The sequence below is a fragment of the Phyllobates terribilis genome, unplaced genomic scaffold (assembly GCF_046119375.1).
Source record: "Phyllobates terribilis strain yellow unplaced genomic scaffold, ASM4611937v1 Scaffold_2__4_contigs__length_985480577, whole genome shotgun sequence".
Lineage (NCBI taxonomy): Eukaryota > Metazoa > Chordata > Amphibia > Anura > Dendrobatidae > Phyllobates > Phyllobates terribilis.
Window position 1 is genome coordinate 677,166,377 of NW_027362762.1, and position 21,916 is coordinate 677,188,292.

At 44.1% G+C, this 21,916-nt stretch overlaps 1 protein-coding gene across 2 annotated transcripts in view; it reads left to right on the forward strand.

The window, feature by feature from the left end:
• Positions 1-21,916, forward strand: part of PLXNA2 (plexin A2) — a 340,362-nt gene that overhangs the window by 17,730 nt on the left and 300,716 nt on the right. The window contains exon 1 of one of the 2 annotated variants that reach the window (XM_073666863.1): positions 14,303-14,417. The exons of the other annotated variant lie outside the window; for it this stretch is intronic. The gene's annotated coding sequence lies outside the window, so the exon portion shown is untranslated. Of the gene's footprint in view, positions 1-14,302; positions 14,418-21,916 lie in introns of those variants that run through there. 2 annotated transcript variants of the gene reach the window in all.

The following is a 21,916-nucleotide window of genomic DNA, read 5'->3' on the forward strand; positions in this document are numbered from 1 at the left end:
CCACTTTACCATATTCACTATCTGCAGCAGCGCACATACCTCCAGTTACCGGTATATCCTCAGCATCACCCCCTGGTTAGTGAAAGTTGTGCGTTGGATGTTTTAGCCCAGAAAATGGCAGAGATGATTGTGCTATAGAGCATGCTTACATCCAGATTTACTCATCCCCATTTATATGCAGATGTAGCAGAGCCAGGGCTCTTATAGCATGTAATCCTGCTGAGTTATCTAACTGTGCCATCACAGCACAAAAGAAGAAGCGAAGAAACATCCCATAATCCAAAATCTCACTAGTCTTGGTTTCTGAAAAAAGAAGCCAAGTATAATCAATTGTCTGTCTGTCTATCTACAAAAAAAACGAACTGTCCAGCACCTACAAACAGAGTAAAGCAAGTGTGAACAGTTACAAGCTGCCATACTTTCATATACTGTATTCAATGTTTGTATACATCTTAGCGCTTACAGAGTGCTGCTATCAGGGCCGGCTCCAGGTTTTTGTGGGCCCCGGGCGAAAAAGTCTCAGTGGGCCCCTTTAACACTTACCACGATTCATGATGGACAGATACCGCAGAGAAATATAGGTATAATACAATGCCAAAGATTTCACTTCTTACATTACATGACCGATATTTATTGTAAATTCTACCATAGCTCAGAAACCGGCGAATCCTGGGGGGATTGAAAAGTTTTCATTTTAGACCGGACAGTATTGTCCTCCATGCAGTATTATGGGCACCACATAGTCCTCCATACAGTATTATGGGCACCACATAGTCATCCATACAGTATAATGGACACCACATAGTCCTCCATACAGTATTATGGGCACCACATAGTCATCCATACAGTATAATGGACACCACATAGTCCTCCATACAGTATTATGGGCACTACATAGTTCTCCATACAGTATTATGGGCGATACATAGTCCCCCATACATTATTATGGGCACCACATAGTCCTCCATACAGTGTTATGGGCACCACATAGTCCTCCATACAGTATTATGGGCACCACATAGTCCTCCATACAGTATTATGGGCACCACATAGTCCTCGTACGGTGTTATGGGCACCACATAGTCCTCCTTACAGTATTATGGGCACCACATAGTCCTCGTACAGTATTATGGGCACCACATAGTCCTTCATACAGTATTATGGGCACCACATAGTCCTCCATACAGTATTATGGGCACCACATAGCCCTCCATACAGTATTATGGGCACTACATAGTCTGCCATACAGTATTATGAGCATTACATAGCCCTCCATACAATATTATGGGCACCACATAGGCCTCCAAACAGTATTATGGGCCCCACATATTGCTCCATACAGTATTATGGGCACCACATAGTGCCCCATACAGTATAATGGTCCCCATATAATGCTCCATACAGTATAATGGACCCCATATAATGCTCCATACAGTATAATGGTCCCCATATAATGCTCCATACAGTATAATGGACCCCATATAACGTTCCATACAGAATAATGGGCCCCATATATTGCTCCATACAGAATAATGGGCCCCATATAGTTCTCCATATAGAATAATGGACACCATATAATGCTCCTTACAGAATAATGGACCCCATATAATGCACCATACAGTATAATGGACCCCATATAGTGCTTCATGCAGTATAATGGGCCCATATAGTGCTCCAAACAGAATAATGGATCCCATATAATATTCCATACGGAATAATGGACCCCATATAGTGCTCCATACATAATAATAGGCCCCATATATTGCCCCATACAGTATACTGGGCTCTGTATATTGCTCCATACAGTATAATTTGTGCCATATAGAGCTCCATACGGAATAATGGGCCCCCATGTAGTGCTCCATAGAACACTGGACCCCATATAATGCTCCATACAGAATAATGGGCCCCATATAATGCTACATACAGAGTAATGGGACTCATATAATGCTCCATACAGAATGGCCCCCATATAATGCTCCATACAGATTAATGGGCCCCATATAATGCTCTATACAGAATGGGCCCCATATAATGCTCCATAGAGAATGGGCCCCATATAATGCTTCATACAGAATGGGCTCCATATAATGCTCCATACAGAATGGGCCCCATACAATGCTCCATACAGAATGAGCCCCATATATTGCTCCATACAGAATGGGCCCCATATAATGCTCCATACAGAATGGGCCCCATATAATGCTGCATATAAAATGGGCCCCATATAATGCTCCATACATTATCGCTGCTCTGATCTCCTCAGCGTCTTCTGACCCCCTGCACTGCTCTGCACAGAGGGTGTGCATGATGTCATCACGCCCTCTGTGCTAAGACGTCACAGTGAGTCAGAAAACGCTGAGGAGACCGGAGCAGCGGAGGAACAGGGAGAGGTAAGTATTTCAAAAAGTTTAAATTACGATGCAGGGGGCGGGAGGTGCCAGCTCCCATGCTGGCACCAGGCCTCCCCCCTGACTCATGGGCCCTATAGTGTGCGGGTGTCCCCAATGTTGAATGGGCCCCCCTGTTTGGCTGCTTTATTAGCTTGTTTGTATCTATTTATGAATGCTATCTATTTTTCAATTTTATCTATCTACAGTGATGTGAAAAAGTGTTTGCCCTTTTCCTGATTTCTTATTCTTTTGCATGTTTGTCACACGTAAATGTTTCAGATCAGAAAACAAATTTAAATATTAGACAAAGATAACACAAGTAAACACAAAATGCAGTTTTTAAATGAAGGTCTTTTTTATTAAGGGAAAAAGAAATCCAAACCTACAGGGTCCTGTGTGAAAAAGTGATTGCCCCCTCTTAAAACATAAATTAACTATGGTTTATCACATCTTTGGGAAGCTGAGTTCAATTTCCCTAGCCACACACAGGCCTGATTACGGCCACACCTGTTCTCAATCAAGAAATCACTTAAATAGGACCTGCCTCACATAGTGAAGTAGACCAAAAGATCCTCAAAAGCTAGACATCATGCTGTGATCAAAAGAAATTCAGAAACAAATGAGAAACAAAGTAATTGACATCTATCAGTCTGGAAAAGGTTAAAAAGCCATTTCTAAAGCTGTGGGAAGCCAGCGAACCACAGTGAGAGTCATTATTCACAAATGGCGAAAACATGGAACAATGGTGAACTAGCCGTAGTGGCCAGCCGGCCAACCAAAATTACCCCAAGAGAGCAGCGACGATTCATTCAAGGGGTCACAAAAGATCCCACAACAACATCCAAAGAACTGCAGGGCTCACTTGCCTCAGTTAATGTCTGTGTTCATGACTCCACCATAAGAAAGAGACTGGGCAAAGATGGCTGAGCAAAAGGAACATAAAGGCTCGTCTCAGTTTTGCCAGAAAACGTCTTGATGATTGTTAAGACTTTTGGGAGAATACTCTGTGGACTGACGAGACAAAAGTTTAACTTTTTGGAAGGTGTGTGTCCCACCACATCTGGCGTAGAAGTAACACAGCATTTCAGAAAAGGAACATCTTACCAACAGTAAAATATGGTGGAGGTAGTGGGATAGTCTGGGGCTGCTTTAATGCTTTAGGACCTGGAAGACTTGCTGTGGTAAATGGAATCATGAATTCTGCTGTCTACCAAAAAATCCTGAAGGAGAATGTCCGGCCATCTCTTCGTAATCTCAAGCTGAAGCGCACTTGTGTTATGCAGCAGGACAATGATCCAAAACACACCAGCAAGTCCATCTCTGAATGGCTTAAGAAAAACTAAATTAAGACTTTGGAGTGGCCTAGTCAAAGTCCTGACCTTAATCCGATTGAGATGATGTGGCATGTCCTTAAAAAGGCAGTTCATGCTCGGAAACCCTCAAATGTGGCTGAATTACAACAAAAATGAGTAGGCCAAAATTCCTCCAGGGTGTTGTAAAAGACTCATTGCCAGTTATCGCAAATGCTTGATTGCAGTTGTTGCTGCTAAGGGTTATTAGGTTTAGGGGGCAATCACTTTTTCACACAGGTCCCTATAGGTTTGGATTTCTTTTTCCCTTAATAATAAAGACCTTCATTTAAAAAACTGCATTTTGTGTTTACTTGTGTTATCTTTATCTAATATTTAAATTTGTTGAAAACACTTTTTCATACCAATCTATCTATCTATCTATCTATCTATCTATCTATCTATCTATCTATCTATCTATCTGTGCCTGTCTATCTATCTATCTATCTATCTATCTGTGCCTGTCTATCTATCTATCTATCTATCTATCTATCTGTGCCTGTCTATCTATCTATCTATCTATCTATCTATCTATCTATCTATCTGTGCCTGTCTATCTATCTATCTATCTATCTATCTATCTATCTATCTATCTATCTATCTGTGCCTGTCTATCTATCTATCTATCTATCTATCTATCTATCTATCTATCTATCTAGCCTGAGCTTGAGAAAGGTCCACAGTATTGGACCGAAACGTCGCCACAGCCACATGGGCTAATAAATTGGATATATTTTTTCTAGTTTGTGTGCTGCCTCCATTTTTTTCGTGGATATTTTTAGGTCTGGTATGTACCTGGGTGGCTAAGCACCTCCTGCTACAATCTTTGTGCCACTTTTTGTTTTTTATCAATCTATCTATCTATCTATCTATCTATCTATCTATCTATCTATCTATCTATCTATCTATCTATCTGTGCCTGTCTATCTATCTATCTATCTATCTATCTATCTATCTATCTATCTATCCATTCTTTCTCTTTCTATCTTTCTATCCATCTATATCTATTTATCTATTCATTCTATCTCTCTGATATCTCTCTTGTATGTATCTGTTATATCTGGCAGGTATCCTGCTTTTTATGAGCCCACAGTACTGACTATATTACTGCACATCCTTTCTTTGTGAAAGGGAAAAAGCATGCTGTAACCCTGCCCTTCTCGAAGAAAGTGAAAGGTGGCCAGTGTTGGTTTCTGATGATGGATCTGGCTCGGTCGGGTCAGTCTCAGGTCAGTCCAGCCTCACACATCCGTGTTCCTAATACAAAGCAGGGGATATGACAGAATTGAGGAGGTAATGCTGACACCTTGCTGCCTCCTGGGAATGTGTAGAGATATTCATAAAGTGCAGCTCCTGTTAGAAATGCACAGATGGATTTCTTCCGTGTCGGTACATATTGCTTGATATTTATTTAGAGCTCAGTGGAAGTATGCAAGAAATGCCGACTTGTTTTTCCAGCAATCTGTTGTTGTCTCCAGCTGTACAAGAGCTCACAATCTATTTTTAGAGATCTGAACTTCCCTATACTCTTGTGAACGCAATTAGTCTTCTGCTGTTCCTCCGTTTTAATCTTTTATCGTCTATTTATTCTCTGGATTTTCCTTTGCAGGGTGGAATAGCTTCAATTCCTGACAAAGAGAACATTCACTGGAGCCCCTTCTGCGTATGGCATGTACAATACTACTATGTTGCCCAACAGCTGTGCCAATGCAGAATCCAGTGTAAAACCGCAGCTTAGATTGGGGCAGATCAGTGCCACATCAGAGCTCTGGCCTTCACTGGGGGGAGCCAGCAATTAATAGGTTTCTTTTGCTACTTTTTTTAGTAAAACTCTATACCCAATAAGGAAATTACATTGTGATCATCATTCAAGACGAATGGAAAATACATCCACCAACGAATTTGTTACGGTAGAATAAAGTAAGAAAGGATTTCCAGAAAGATCTTTTGTGAACTAGCGACTCTCGGATGAACCTTGCAAACATGAAATTGTCATCACACTAAAAGCCCCCATATTCATATTCTGGTCCCGCTAACAGGTTCATTCAGGGTTAATGACTATAAAGGAAGCTTCAACTTAGTACTTATTACAAGAAAAAGAAAAGTAGGATCTATTAGTGGAGATAGCCCACTTATCCTCAGCTCTCTGACTTCTCATGCCATTTCATGTTTGCTTTTTGTCTCAGAAAAGATAAAATTGATACAACTTCCACTAACACCTACGCCTCAATGGGAGCCTGGTGCTATTCTGCAGCTCACCTCGAAATCACTTGGCTCTTTTACAGAAGGGTGTGAATTGCTAATTCTAAAAACTACCACTCGGTGTAATTGCAAAATTAACAATTAGCACTTAGCACTCTTTTGTAAATTAGACAAACGGTGTGAATTAAGACATGGGTGGAAATCTCTGCTTCTCAGCCTGTGGTGTCTAACAGCAGATGGGCTTTGAGAGAACTTTCACCACTTTGTGACCTGGTCCTATCCAGATGTCAGGGATCCATCATAATAAGTTTCTGGCTTATGTGAAAACTAATGGTAAATGTAGAGCTTCAGTATAGGATAGCACTACGTCTTCATTTAATATTTTCATATTACCAAGAAGAAAATACTACTGGAAAATATTTACTGACAATTCATCTTTTGATCACAAGCTTGCAACATTCTGGCAACGTGATCTATACATTTTTGATTTATTTTTTTTTTACAGAAACACTAGTATAATAATAATAATAAGTAATATAATAATTCACTTGTACACAAATTACTGGAGACATCAAAGATGTTGTATCATCAACAAAGCTATCACCTATCTTCAGGATAGGTGATAAGTGTATGGCGTCTGGGAGCCCCACTGCTGCAATCTTTACTGATTGAGTCCAATGTGCCCTGTGTGAGCATGTGCCGCCACTGCTCCATTCAAGATCACTACTGATCCATTTGGGGGCACTCCAAGCCCCCTTGTCTTGAGATTAGTAGGTACCTCTGTAACCAAACTCTTAGCTATTATACAGTTTTGTAGATAGGTGATAAATATTTATGGAGCAACCCCTTTAAGAACCAGTTGCCTCATGCCAGGAGCCATTCTTTTTGCCTACTGTGACGTACCATTTTTTTTGCACATTAGAAGATAAGACATTGGCATTCGTATAACTCGTATATACTGTAAGAGAACAGGGTTCCCAGTTGTCACACGTCTTTATTAGTCCTGGTTTCCCCATATGAGGTAGGAGGACCTTTCACGCCCTGTGGCTCAGATGTGAGCATAACCTCTGCACTCATGTACATTGGCTATCTGCCTCCTGGGACTTGTCCAGCTCTGTAGTGGAGAGGATTTATTTCGTCTCCTGACATGGCTTTTTTTTTTAGTAAATCATGAAATACAATTGTAGAGCATCTTTCCTTGGAATTCAGTCTTGGCCTATTCCTCTGTTACTCCTCCTAGAAATTAAGGAATAAATTGAAAACTAGATTCTACTCTCCTTATCTGAGGGTTTATCCCTACACAGTCTGGCATTGTCAGCACTGATTGGACAGTATAATTCTGTATATGGACACACAACCAATTGGTAACACCCCCTTGTCGATTTATTCAGGACTTTCTATGTGGAATAGTAGAGGTACAGAATCCTTAGGACGGATGCACCAGTATACATGGGGAAAGCAATTATTCACTTTACCCCATATGTCAGAAGAGTGGTGGGTCCCCTTTCAGTATGGTCTATTAAAGCAATGGCTGCCCACTTCTTTAGTTCTCCGCCACTGGTATACATACGTATATGTTTAGTGAGAGCAGACGTCTACATCTGGGAATATACTCGTTCTCTCAGCTTCTTCAGTCGGCTGAGGTAATGCCCAGTGAATGGGGGTTTCTTCCCTTGTATTCCTGTTGGTCTCAGACAGTGGTTTCCTGAGACGCTTAGTCTGCTTTTCTTAAAAGAACGAGGAGAACAGTGCTGGAAGTGCCAATAAGACAAGTATGGCATGATGTATATATGTAGAATGTAGACAGTTCAGACCTCCGTGTTTCAGAGAGATTACACTGTTTGGGCCTGAGGCAGCGGGAGTGCAGAAGAAGGTCACCCGGAGCGGGCACACAAGCGGGTGAACTAGATTCAGCTCCAGAGGCAGTGATCTTATCACCGGGCCACTCCTTACATTGAATATCTTATGTAAATCGCAGCCCGTCCTGCATTGTAAACATATTCGGCCTCAGAAATGGAAATCTTTCTCTGACAGCTGCAACGCGGAAATATATTCTGCTTTGTCTCTGGCTGATTTCTTGACACTAAATGGACATTAAAAGTTCTTTTGAACATTTGTTCATTTATGAAAGCCTTGCTTAACATTGTGATTTAGCTGTTTTGTACTGAGTACCACTGAGAATTGCAGGGATTGTCTGTCAGATCTGACAGGGCGCAGTGAATGGACAGATTTAATTTGTCAGCCTGGTTACTGCATGGTTTATTGGCCTGTGGAGAAAAGAACGTAAGACCGTGTATAGCAGGTTTATTAATGTCACACATAGTTTTGGAGCAAGTTTAGATGGGTTTTATGTACACTGCTCAAAAAAATAAAGGGAACACTTACACAACACAATGTAACTCCAAGTCAATAACACTTCTGTGAAATCTACCTGTCCAGTTATGAAGCAACACTGATTGCGAATCAATTTCTCCTGCTGTTGTGCAAATGGAACAGACAACTGGTAGAAATGATAGGCAATTAGCAAGATACCCCCTATAAAGGAGTGGTTCTGCAGGTGGTGGCCACAGACCAATTCTCTGTTCTCATCCTTTTTTGACTGTTGTTTTGGTCACTTTTTCTTTTTGCCATTGCTCTCACCCCTAGAGGTACAATAGCATGAGGCGGTGTCTACAGTACAACCCACAGAAGTTGCTCAGGTAGTGCAGTTCTTCCAGGATGGCACATGAGTGCGAGCTGTGGCAAGAAGGGTAGCTGTGTCTGTCAGCACAGTGTCCAGAGCATGGAGCAGATACCAGGAGATGTGGAGGTAGCCATAGAAGTGCAACAACCCAGCAGCAGGACCGTTACCCCCTCCTTTGTGCAAGGAGGAGCAGAAGGAGCACTGCCAGAGCCTTACAAAATGACCTCCAGCAGGCCACAAATGTGCATGTGTCTGCACAAACGGTTAGAAACCGACTCCATCAGGGTGGTATGAGGGCCCAATGTCCACAGATGGGGGTTGTGCTCACATCCCAACACCATGCAGGACGCTTGTCATTTGCCACAGAACACCAGGATTGGCAAAGTCGCCACTGGCGCCCTGTGCTCTTCACAGATGAACGCAGGTTCAGACTGAGCACATGTGACAGACGTGGCAGAGTCTGGAGACGCCGTGGAGAGTGATCTGCTTCCTGCAACATCCTTCAGCATGACCGGTTTGGCAGTGGGTCAGTAATGGTGTGGGGTGGCATTTCTTTGGAGGGCCTCACAGCCCTCCATGTGCTCTCCAGAGGTAGCCTGACTGCCATTAGGTACCGAGATGAGATCCTCAGACCCCTTGTGAGACCATATGCTGGTGCGGTTGGCCCTGCTTTCCTCCTAATGCAGGACAATGCCAGACCTCATGTGGCTGGAGTGTGTCAGCAGTTCCTGCAAGATGATGCCCTTGAAGCTATGAACTGGCCCACCCATTTCCCAGACCTGAATCTGATTGAGCACATCTGGGACATCATGTCTCACTCCATCCACCAACGTCACGTTGCACCACAGACTGTCCAGGAGTTGGCGGATGCTTTATTCCAGGTCTGGGAGGAGATCCCACAGGAGACTATCCTCAACCTCATCAGGAGCATGCCCAGGCATTGTAGGGAGGTCATACAGGCATGTGGAGGCCACACGCAATACTGAGCTTCATTTTGACTTGTTTTAAGGACATTACATCAAAGTTGGATCATACTGTAGTGTGTTTTTCCACTTTAATTTTGGGGGTGACTCCAAATCCAGGCCTCCATTGGTTAATAAATTTGATTTCTATTGATGATTTTTGTGTGATTTTGTTGTCAGCACATTCAACTTTGTACAGAACAAAGTATTCAATGAGAATATTTCATTCATTCAGATCTAGGATGTGTTATTTGAGTGTTCCCTTTATTTTTTTGAGCAGTGTATATAAAGGTCTTTCACCGTGTGCATAAAAGTTCTGCCCATTGCTCAGGACACCTCTCAGTATGAGTCGAACCAACACACAGTACACCCATCTCTATGAGCCAGACCAACACACAGTACACCCATCTCTATGAGCCAGACCAACACACAGTACACCCATCTCTATGAGCCAGACCAACACACAGTACACCCATCTCTATGAGCCAGACCAATGCACAGTACACCCATCTCTATGACCCAGACCAACACACAGTACACCCATCTCTATGAGCCAGACCAATGCACAGTACACCCATCTCTATGATCCAGACCAACACACAGTACACCCATCTCTATGATCCAGACCAACACACAGTACACCCATCTCTATGAGCCAGACCAACACACAGTACACCCATCTCTATGAGCCAGACCAACACACAGTACACCCATCTCTATGAGCCAGACCAATGCACAGTACACCCATCTCTATGACCCAGACCAACACACAGTACACCCATCTCTATGAGCCAGACCAATGCACAGTACACCCATCTCTATGATCCAGACCAATGCACAGTACACCCATCTCTATGACCCAGACCAACACACAGTACACCCATCTCTATGAGCCAGACCAATGCACAGTACACCCATCTCTATGAGCCAGACCAACACACAGTACACCCATCTCTATGAGCCAGACCAATGCACAGTACACCCATCTCTATGACCCAGACCAACACACAGTACACCCATCTCTATGAGCCAGACCAATGCACAGTACACCCATCTCTATGATCCAGACCAACACACAGTACACCCATCTCTGTATGCCAGACTAATGCACAGTACATCCCATCTCTATGACCCAGACCAACACACAGTACACCCATCTCTATGAGCCAGACCAATGCACAGTACACCCATCTCTATGACCCAGACCAACACACAGTACACCCATCTTTATGAGGCAGACCAATGTACAGTACACCCATCTCTATGAGCCAGATTAGTGCTCAGGATACCTTTCTCCATCAGCAAGACAGGGCTTCTACATTGTTCGACTCAGCCCATATGGTGATAACTAGCACCCTTCTGACATTTTTATTCACTGACCTCAATCAGAAGTCTTTTAATCCACATAAACATTAGATCACTATTAATCAAATGATCGTTCGGTTGACAGCTATCTCCCTCGACTCCTCCAAACACAGGAGCGGTAGCAAGTGAGCCTGTACTCTCTATGAGCTAACCACTTCCAGATTCCTCCATCGGTGACTTACCACCCAGCGAACAAAGAGATCAGCCTTTGAATACACATTAGACTATCAGTCGATCCTGACAATCTCGATCTCGGCGTGTTCAGCCAAGTTTAGTGTATTGGGGTATTTAGATCCAAAATACAAAGTGGATTAGAAAGTTACATATTGTATTATTATACAGTGAGTGCAACCCCCTTAAGTCTTAAAGGTGTTGTCTCAAGATACACTGCTTCAGAAGTGCACTGCACCTGTCCCCCCGCTTCCTGCTTTACAGTGGGGCTCTCCTGAACATTGACAGTTCATGCCAGCGACGTGGTCCCGCCCCTAGTCCACACAGTGCTCTCTCTCAGGCTGCAAGCAGAGTCAGCTTTTCTCTCTTAGGCTGCAAGCAGAGTCAGCTTTCCCTCTGTAGCAAGAGAAAAGCGAAGGGGGACTGGCGCAGGCAGCTAGATCCAGTGATCATGCTAGCTTCATGGTGGTGCGAGCACGTTGTATAGCATAGAGCTTGCTCTCGTCGCATGCTCCATGCCTAGGTAACCGGCCATGTTGGTACTGTTGCTGGTAAACTAGACGATTTGTACACTAAAAAATTAAAAATCCCTACATTCTAGGGAATTGAGAGAATTTTTGATAAAGGGTAAATTGCTTGTTTTTACAAGTACTTTGCAATTTTACCCATTTATGAACTTGAGACAACCCCTTTCATTTTACTCAAAGCCCCAAAAGCTGATGGGACTGCAGCGAGCCACCATATCCAATGGAGGGGCCTCCATGAAGCTGGGATTTGGGGTGTTGTTTAGCAGGGATTTTACATTGAGAACTGGCTGGGTTTGTATTTTCTAGAAACATGGTATGTTTGCAGACATCACACCAACAAGGCTGCGGTATGGATATGATGCGTCCCTAAACGTGTGTCCAGAGTGGGGCCGATCGGCATTTCTACGCCAGTCCTGATGAACAAAGCACTGAAGCAAATGCTACCAGTGAAGAAGCATTGTCATCGTTGCCTGTCTGTATGCCAAAACAGCAAATCTACACTAGCTATGGGTTGGCGCAGATTTGCACTCTGATTCATTCTAATTTCTGGATAAATGATAGTAAATTTGTCAGATTGTGGAAGACTCGCTCCTCCCACTAATGTTCCACAAGGGCAATGCAAGGCATTAGGTGTTCGTGTGGTGTGTCTTCTATGGCAAGGAGATGTTAGGTAATTAGCCAGAGAATATATTATATGGATCTGCATATGACAACACATCTTGCATTGCAAGTAAAGTAATCCAACCATATTTTTAGCAGGTAAGAATTGAAGTCAGTGTTTTTTTCCATATCACTACCCAGAATCCCAGTCTGCAGATGGAAGTAATATATGCCGTGTCTGAAATATGCAAATGTCGCCATGATGAATGGAAGATTCCTGTCCTAACAGTGAAGCATGATGCCGACTCAGCAGAAAATGCAGCAATTTGTACAAACAGTCTCCTATTCACACATATACTTTATGTTAACAGATTGATTTCGATGCAATCATGACTACATTTCTGGATTGTACACTCAACATGTGCGTCAGGACAGAGATGAGCCGAGCTCCTTCTATTATCTCTGACTGCAATGGCATGGCACACTGCCTCTGAACTACTAATTAGCTTATGCACAGAAGAATATATATATATTTATATTTTACTTTGTGAAAGCCGTGTAATCTTTGGGTTTTCAGTGACAAGTATAATGTTTTATACCTGTAGCATCTAGCAGATTTTTATAGTTATATATTTGATAAAAAATGAGTGTAAAATGCTGAGGAGCCACAGAAACAAGACTATGGCACAGGAAAATGTCTAGAAGCATCAAGCCAGTCATAGCCCCTGTGCCACGGCAGGGAGTGGCTGAGAAGGTTGGTTGGCATTAGCCTTAAACTGGCCATACACAGATTAGATTAGCGCTGACCATCTAATGTGTATGGGGCCTCCCAACTCCTACCTGGCTGCAGATATCAGGGACCGAATGAGCGGGCAGCTCAATTTCATCATGCATGATCCGATAAGCTGCTGCTAGGGGCTTCTCCGAGCCCATGATACATATGTATGGGGGTGTCAGGAGAGATATACTTAAAACTGTGAATACACTTACACTGATTTTTTTATGGATTGTTGTGTTTCTCACCTCCACCACATGTCCCCCTGTGATCCCAGCCTAAAGCCCCTTGACTTTTGTAGTGCTTGATCACATAAGATTATGGAGTGAGAAGTCCATCAACAGCCTTTGGAGTTAGCGTATGCGTCATACGAAAGACAGGAAGCTTGAAGACATGAATTATTAGTATTTATTATTTTAGCGCCATTTATTCCATGGCGCTTTACATGTGAAAAAGGGGATATACATACAAGAACAATTACAATAATCTTGAACAAAACGAGTCAGCGACTAGTACAGGAGGAGCGAGGACCCTGACTGCGAGGGCTCACAATCTACAAGGAATGGGTGAGGATACAGAACCCAGGGTGTTCAGGTCTGCTGGTCAGTCTCATGTCTATACAGCATACACATGCTACAGTTCAGACTGCGGTGTGAGGCCTGTCCAATGATATATCATGGATCTGGCGTAGCTGTACTTTACATGGATCTTGTGTTACACTGCTCACCTGGTAGCCCAAGGTTCATGGCTGTATAACTTTGTGTATTATTTACAGGGTTTCTCAATTGTGCCAAGCGAATATTAAACCCTCATTGATGCTTCCCACCATTGCCGCAGCCTTGGTATTGATATGTGATAAACGATCTTTATTGATATCAGGGAAACAGATTAAAAAGAAGCACAAGGTAAGAAAGGAAATAGTTCAGTCATTTATGGAGGATGAAAGTGCAGAGATAAGATTTGGCTGGAAAACCTAATTCTTTTAATTCTACTGTGTGGAGTGAAGCACACGGGTCTGTCGCACTGGAGGCCAACTGCAGCGACATACAAGCTAGCACCATCAAGCTCATCTGCTGTCAAAGAGCTCCCGTTATACATGTCCACCTCGCTGTATGTCCTGTGTACAGCTAGATGTACATTTACATGAGGTTCTTTATTAAGTAATGCCAGCTGAAAGTACAGAGAAGCAGAGCATAACTTGCCCGGATGCCTGTACCAGGTCTACTCCTATGTTTTGCTCATGGAAACAAGTCTGTGCATATTTTCATGTGACGTGCAGATCCTCCTGCTTATTTCAGTCTAGGTACAGCCTTGTGTGTACCTAGACTGAAGAGCTCACAATCGAAGATGGCAGCATGGAGGATAGGACCATTAGCTGGCCTCCTGGGAGGTATGGTACTGGAAATGGTGTTTTTGGGGTTTCCGGAAGAGTAGTAGTAGTGATACTTATTGTCTCTGCTGCTGGCAGTGTGTGTGGTATAGGTGTTTGGCACCTTTTCTTTGATCTCAGTTACATTTGCCCTGTATGTACACGTTGATGTGTTACTTACTCACAAGCCTTCCATAAATCCCACAAGATCACTAGCCAATGAGCCCAGATATTTCTTGTTGGGCTGCTTTGGACTGATGTCTGTCTTATTACTGGCCACATCTTGGCTGCTAAAGTCTTCAGTATTATTCCGTCTGTGGCTTCCACTCTTGTATATTGGGCGCATTAGCAGAGCCAGTCACGTAACTGGAGTGTGGATGGATAGCTAAGCCCCTATTCCTCAGTGGTTTGCTAATAAGAAGTTTACTCACAGTCTAATGTGTCTGACTATTTACCTTCCCACTTTCCGTGCCGGTCTGTCAGCAGTTGTATGCAGCTTGTGTGTGAGGTGGAGCCCCCCTGAACATAATAGCATATCTGGCCTGACCATCACTGCGCTTTTCATGGGAAAATTCCAAGCAAACTTAAAGCAATTTGTCTCAGTTTTCTGTTGTGCTGGGCCGTGCCTGAAACATCTCATCTGTGCTGCCAGATTACTAATATGTTTACTTGAGAGCACTTTTCACACCTAAAATACTGGAGGAGATTGAAATGAATTAATTACCAATATCAGCAAAACACGGAGTCCAGACTAAATAGAGGCCAATCGTTGCCTGGCCTATAAGCCCCCCTACAACAGCTGACAGTCTACACAAGAAAATCAGTATCGTTACCCCCCGGTACATCTCCGTCCCCAGCCGGTGTCCGGCTTTGTAGGAATCAGAAACAGCTGTCTGCAGATGGGGGTCTTTTCTTCTAGGAGAAGACTTTGGTTTGACTAAATACCCTAAGTCATGTGACAGGGACTGGTAAAGGCTCTGACATAATAGGTCAGCTAGCACCTCATTTATATGCCTTTTACTGACTGGCTATGCCAGCTTGTGGTTTACAGAAGGAGTACCCTATACCTAACAGATCGGCCCATACATGTAAGTATGCAGCCACCTCCACTAGAGGGAGCCTGCTGATACCTGCTGAAGACAACAGGTGGTGTGACTCAGGTTCAGTGTCATCTACCAGCTGCAATAGGGCGCAATGAGACTAGCACAATGAAGGCGATAACAAACAACTTATGCGGATACTTGAGCATCTTTAGCACTTGGGCCATAAGGTGTATGTACAATTTTATAGCTAAATCCAGAGCAGTTTATATATAATTATACTGTCAAGTTGAAAGTTTCCTATTCAGGACCCTTATCTTGTTGCCAGAGTAGAGAACAGCTGCAAAAAGCATCTCTTGTTCTGGGGGACCTGATATGTCTCTGCCACAGACAGGAGCGGACACAAACAGAAGAGGCCCCTGTGCAAGAACAGTGTGTGGAGTCCTATAGCTCCTCGTAATACACAATTCCACTTGCTTTGGAGGTGATAGTGGGCCCTCTTAGCCCCTGGTCTGTGTGTTATACGGACCACTTTTTCATTTCTATGGGCAGTATGTGATCCATCATTTTTCCTATGAGGGACCTGTAGGAGAACTGAACTAGACACTCACCATTTCTCCCCTAGGTTACAACTTATCCTGGGAGTCTTAGCAGTAGGACACTTGCCTTCGACTTATCCTCAGAGGACCTTTTTAATAAAAAGGACTGGCGTTCCGGATCCTGACTAAAATGGAGCAGAGATGTGCATGCTCAACCTCCGCTCCATATATTATCTATAGGACTGCCAGAGAAAGATGAGTAGATTGTTCCTGGGATGCTGAGGCCTATTCTCTGGATCAATTGGGGTCCCAATAGTCAAACCACCAGCGATTAGTAAATGATCCCCTGTCCTGAGGGTAAGGGATAACTTTCATTTTTGGGAATACCACTTGAATATATTTTTAAAGATGCCCATCTATGTACTCAGTGGTAAGGCTTTGCCCCCTCCAGGCCGTGCACCTTGTGCTGTCCTCTCCCTAATCTTTGGAGATAACAAAACTGATGACAGTACAACTGATTCACTGTATGTGCCATTCTGCGGCACTTCAGGTAGCAGGAGATGGTGTAGCACCGCATGAGGGACCTCAGTCAAGCGAAGAGGGACGTGCTTAGGAATCGGACTGCCTGGCACTTCTGTAACATATTTGTGGCACATAAGGAATCAACAATAAAAACCTGCCGTGTAGGTCCTCGATGCTCTTTGTGGACCTCTGTATGCCTCTGGAAAGCAATATTTCATGATGGATTTGTAAAGAATGCAATGAAAGAAGAGTAGCGGCCCTCTCCCCTAGAAGCCATGCAGAGTCGGACAGAACCTGTGCAGCATTACGTTGTGGTTTTCAGCCTCCGTACTAAGGAACCACACAGGCTCTGTGCACAAGCCTTTGCCATTTGCATGAGCCCCAAGGGTAGGATTAGTGAACCAATGTGATTAATAATGAGGTTTTAATGCATCTAGTAATGATAAATGTATAGCGCATTATATTGTAGGCACCAGGGCTTACACTCTGATGCACAGCACTGACTCTGATTTGCATATAATTAGAATAAGCAGGAAAAACTGCAATATAGCCTTTATACAAGGTTAGAGGTGACAGGGCTCCCCACCATGGTACAGGGGGTCTTGTTGTTAGCAAACAAAGAAAATCCAAATATACCCCATCTAAAAATACAAGGAACCCAGAGGAGGGGGCACCAAATCCAGCATTAGCCCCATAATAAAAGGCGCTGCAGCTGCTGCTCATTGACATATAAATTGTTCCTTTGGTCCTGTCATTTCTAGTAGGGGGAGCTTGTGTTGATTTTTTTCGTTTGTTTTTTTTTTGCTTTTCTTTTTTTGAGATATTTTTCCTTTCTGTTTCTTGTGCATAAAATTTGTGCTAATAATGTGCTGCGTGTGACAATGACTGACAGCTGGAATGAGCAAAGACTAATAATGCTTTTCCAAGCCTTGCCAGTGACAGTTAAATGATCTGTCCCTGCCTGCTCCCTCCGTCGCTGCATTTTTCTTTCCTTCAGAAGAAAATCTCAAAGCCATTTGAATAATAATCTTATAGCCTCCATTAAGATGACAGTGAGCGAAATCAGCAGAGACCCGCGATTACTCCTTCCATCCAATAATTATTTAAATACCAGATAACTCCTTTCAGCCTAATTGAAGCCTTTCAGATCCATCTCTAAGGCCCATAGTCACTGTGTGGATTGCTGTGCCGTAGTTCTTACAGCGGGGTCGGCGCAGAGGCTAAGTACCAGTTTTATTTGCTTAGTGATACTAGTTGTGTTTCTGCATGGCGCTTGTTATGTGTTTCATGCTGCTCTCTTGGTGGTTATATGTAGGCACGAAGTAAAAGGAGTCAGGGACAGCACAGGAAGCTGTATATCTTATATACGGTATGTAGATCTCAGGACTGCCGCTACATGGCCTACAGTGTCCATACATAGATCATGTTCTCAGAACTGTCCGAAGGATCTACTGCTAGTACAAGAAATAGTCCAGAGACCAGTACTTGGGGCTTAGAGCGGATCTTATAGCTAGCCCATCTGTAGGTAGTCTATTATAGGAAATGAATGCTAGCCGGGCTCATGTAGTGTACAGTAACACCACTCTGGGGCGACAACCCTAAAATGAGCAATTGTAAGTGCACAGTGCTATACACAGTGCTCGTATAATATGATGATTGCAATATATTAAGAGAATAAAAACTTTGAAGGGAGGAGGAGTGCTTCTTAAGCTTAAAGGGGTTGTCCTGTCCATATCGATAAGTCTGAAGTCGCTCTGTGTGACTGCAGACTTATGAATCCCCCCAGCGTACACACTTTTCAGACCCGGGACCGGAGGGTATGTATGCGTTATACAAGTGTATGGAACGAGGCCATGCCCACTGGCCAGGGGTATGTATAACATATACATACCCTCCGGTCCCGGCTCTGATACCGGCGAATCCCTGCAGTGCACAGTATGTGCTGGGGGTGATTCATAAGTCTGCAGTCACACAGAGTGACTGCAGACTTTTCGACTAGGACCGGACAACCCCTTTAAAAACAAGGGGCGTAACTACAATAGGTGCAGGGGTTGCAATTGCACCTGGGCCCTGGAGCCTTTGACCTATATGAAATAACCAATACTACTAAAGACTAGCAATAATTGGGGGCCCTGTTGGAGCTTTTGCATTGTGGCCCATGAGCTATAAATTATGCCACTGTTAACAACTACATGCAAATTAGCCTGGAAGTGCATTCTGGAGTACATCGACACGCCCCCAATGCTTTTCCAGTGTAATTTGCATGATGTATTAAAGCTTTATTTCTCAGTGCTGGCACATTGGTTTGCTACAAAAAAAAGGTATAATTTTTAATGTTGTACTAGTAATTATTATATACAGCCATATCACTAGTTCTAGCAGTAATATCGTCCTGACTGTCACCATTACGGCAATAAGATACTGTCACCATTACAATGACAAAACCTGTTCCAGTTAAACCCTGGCATGCGCCTCACTAAGCCATCTTCAAGTGGGTGTTTGGGGTCAAGGGCCACACACAAATAAATGACCCTCTTCCAAGGGCCTGTACTATATACTGTAGTATATTGGAGACATTTATCAAGAGTCGTGTGACATTTGATAAAATGTCCGTAGCCACACTATTGATAAATCTGCCTGCTAGGATATTAAAATTCTGAGCATGCCCCCTGGGATCTGCTTATTACACGTATTTATTAGCTCCCCTATAAAATCGGCTCAGTAAAGGCTCCAGACATCTTACAGCAGTGAGGCCGGACCTTATGAGCATAGCTATTGTATACCCGCAGCTTCCACCGTGTAAAGTCCCACTTTATTAAATATCTTAACGGATGAAAATATATTGCATATATTTAAATAGATTACTTGGTTGGTGTGCAGCTTCAGTAATAGCAGTCCTCTGATATTATACCGGTTATCTGAATCTCTGCCCGACAATAAAGCAAGAAAGCCACCGCTAGTAAAGCTCCATGCACACAGGCAGTTTTCTGTAGATGATGGGCCCCAATCATCAGTTTTTTTGCCAGAATAAAACTTTTTGAAATGCCTTAAAAAATTTTGCAACTTGTATTTGCACAAAATTTTGCCACTTTTGGTGTTTTGCTGCCTGGTTTGAAAAGGTTAACAAATTTATCATGAGTGGTGTAAATTATGCTAGAAATGTTCTGGAGTACATTTATTGTGTTGAATGATGCAGTAAATTCATTAACAGATGCACGCCTTTTAAAGAATTTTAAAGAATTTGGCACTTCTGACCCCCTGGCACTCTTCATCGAGACTGGTGTGCAAAACGCCCGTCAGCATGAACCAGGTCCATTTGCTGCATCTCCATAAGCTGGATACAGCTTGCTACAAAAAGCAGCCTGTATTCTGGTAATGGAGACAAATATGGAAAAATAACAGAACATCTAGCTCAGCCTGATCCTTTTCATAGTGATCCATAGGATAACATAATCCTTTTTGAGGCAAGAGCCATTTTTTTTTCATTGTAGAGAAAAAATATCCTTGTATGACCGTCAGAATAAATCTGGATCAGTTCTTTAGTACAAACCCTCTAGCAGCTGAATGCTATGATATACACCTCGTCAGTATGCATTAGCAAGGGTTTTGTTTTAATTACAAAGTTTTATATCACCAAGGCTTACATCTCAGGCAGGGCCGCCATCAGGGCATTACTGCCATTACTGGTGTATGGGTCCAGTGAGCAGAAGCAAAGAGGGGAGGCCCGGACTGGGTGAGAAACGCTGCGCAACTTGCGCTAAGGCTGCACAGCCGAGCCACTCTATAAATGGCCCGGCAGACTGCATGACATGCTGGGGCCCGGGCTAATTGCTTTGCTTTATAAAGCTCCAGGGCCCCAGTCATTAATGACCTCAGCTGCTTACATTGTATGGCCGCAGCAGAGGTTGGTGTTCGATGGGAACTGGTAATGTGTGATTGATGAGGATGTGGTGCAGAAGTGGAGTTTTTCCAAGAGTGAGCGGTGGGACTGCGGAATGTTTGAGGGGTGGAGGCGGAGCTAGGGTTGAGCCTGGGCAGAGTCTCAAGTGGGTCTGAAAATTTTGCCAGTATGGGGCCCCTTAAATTCCTGGTGGCACCCCTGATCTCGGGTATACACGAACATGTTATAAGCAGAGCCTAAAGCCCGCCATACACAGCAGATGGCTGTCAGTTGAAGAATGGTTTGGCTGATCGTTTGGCCTGCAGCCATCTCTGCCGTCTTTCTCATTACACAGGAGCAGTCAATCTGCCGAGCGCTCCTGTGTCCTCTATCAGAGAGCTGTCATCAGACATGTCTGTCAATGGCTTACTGATCAGCAGTGTGATATCAGACGTGCTCGATTGACTTCTCTCCCAACAGTCAGTTGTCCAGGGCCCCAATACACTTTAGACTGTTGGGAAAACCCGTTAATATCGACAGGTTGGTGCGACATTAGTCTCATGCGTCTGGGGGCCTTAAAGCTGGTATGAGATTAATATCGTCTGAAACCGGCTGTCCATATTACATGTACTAGATGGTGGCCCGATTCAAACGCATCAGGTATTCTAGAATATGTATGCGGCCAACCGGGCGCGACTAATCAGCGAAGCAGTGTTTAAATGGGTTGTGCACAACTTTAAATTAACCCCCCGGGGCCCCTAATGAATTTTGTAATTACGTCATGTTGTCAATACTGCTTGTGACAACATCGCTGACCACGCGGCAAGTGTGAAGGGAAGACCAGGGAGTGAGGCTGCCGGTCGGGGTACTTCTGCTGCGAGCAGCCGGGAGATGACTGGCTAGCACCGGTCATCTCCCGGCTGCGTCGCCGCTGATCTCCCAACGGTGGCCTGCAAGTTTCAAATCCGGCACCAATTCACGGCCGGTCTGCGCCAGTCGCTGATTGGTAGCGGCCGGCTGGCCGCAACCAATCAGAGAAGCGGTGTTTTAAATTTCGCGGCAATATCGCTGATTGGTCGCCGCCGGGCGGGTGCGACCAATTAGCGAAGCGTGTTTCAAATCCGGCGCTAATTCGCGGCCAGACTGCACTCGTTGCTGATTAGTGGCGGCCGCCGGCCGCGACCAATCAGGGCAGCGGTGTTTTAAATTTCGCGCCAATATCGCTGATTGGTCGCCGCCGAGCGGGTGCGACCAATCAGCGAAGCGTGTTTCAAATCCGGCGCCAATTCGCGGCCAGACTGCACTCGTTGCTGATTGGTGGCGGCCGCCGGCCGCGACCAATCAGGACAGCGGTGTTTTAAATTTCGCGCCAATATCGCTGATTGGTCGCCGCCGGGCGGGTGCGACCAATCAGCGAAGCGTGTTTCAAATCCGGCGCCAATTCGCGGCCAGACTACACTCGTTGCTGATTGGTGGTGGCCGCCGGCCGCGACCAATCAGGACAGCAGTGTTTTAAATTTCGCGCCAATATCGCTGATT